This window comes from Engystomops pustulosus, chromosome 5 (genome assembly GCF_040894005.1).
Source record: "Engystomops pustulosus chromosome 5, aEngPut4.maternal, whole genome shotgun sequence".
In the NCBI taxonomy this organism is placed as follows: domain Eukaryota; kingdom Metazoa; phylum Chordata; class Amphibia; order Anura; family Leptodactylidae; genus Engystomops; species Engystomops pustulosus.
Genome location: NC_092415.1, coordinates 56,529,357 through 56,530,480, shown reverse-complemented (window position 1 = coordinate 56,530,480; position 1,124 = coordinate 56,529,357).

The window sequence follows — 1,124 nt, the reverse complement described above, 5'->3', positions numbered from 1 at the left end:
CAAGTGATCATTATAATTCTTAAATAGAAGGAAGAACAAGGAATCTTCATAGGGCTTGCCAAGGTGAAAAAACGGTTTAGGATTAAGGGAAAGCTAAAATACTGAGGTTTTCCTAGCAAAAATCTCATCCAGAGTGGATCTAAGCACACACCAAGTCAAAATAAGAATGGCTTAGGGGCTACTCTAAATGTAATTGAACAAAACTAAAGCATTTACTTGAACTAAATTGAACACTTCTGGAAAGTGGCAATTATTCCTTTTCAATCAAAAAGAATCTTTGGCAAACTCGCTCTACCAATTAAATCAATCTGTGAGCACTGTATATTTAAGTGGGTGGCAGGTTGTGCTCATGGAGGGGAAAAAGAGAAAAATTCGGAATATAGGGTATTTCATTTATCATTCTTGTCAGAAAGGCCAGAAGTGGATCTAGACCAAGATATTTTGATATCCACAGGATAGGTGAGAACAAGATGACCAATGACTGCTGGGACCTGCATTACATCACACAGGATAGGTGAGAACAAGATGACCAATGACTGCTGGGACCTGCATTACATCACAATAATGGGACCCCTCCCCTCCCCCATCTAGAACATGTGCCTGCTCCATTCTATTCTTCAGCAATGCTGGGTATAGCTGGGTATGAGCAACATGCTCAATCGCCTGGAAATCATATAGTCAATGAATAGTGGAAGGGCACATGCTCAAACTGCAGTTATCCAGAATGGGATACCCATTCTCCAGATTGTTGGGTCCCAGCAGTAGAACCCTCACCAATCAAATTGTTACCCTCTATCCTGTGTAGCTTCAAAACGTGGGACAACTCCTAATAAAGTGTCTCATGACTTCAAAGTTTCTTTATCTCTTACCGGGGGATAGGACAGAAAATGGATTTTTACATAGTGCTTAAATAAGAAGGAGATGGGGACAGATTTTATAAAGTATATCAGATAGTTTACCATCATCTGCCTTAAAGATTTATGCCATTTTTTTTTAAAGTCTAGCTACACTTTAACCAAGACTGCCATTTAAAATACCCTACTCATTGCAAATTTCAATAGAAACTAATATGTGTAGAAATTTTACAAACTGCATCCCGCACATGCATTAGAATAAAATTAGGA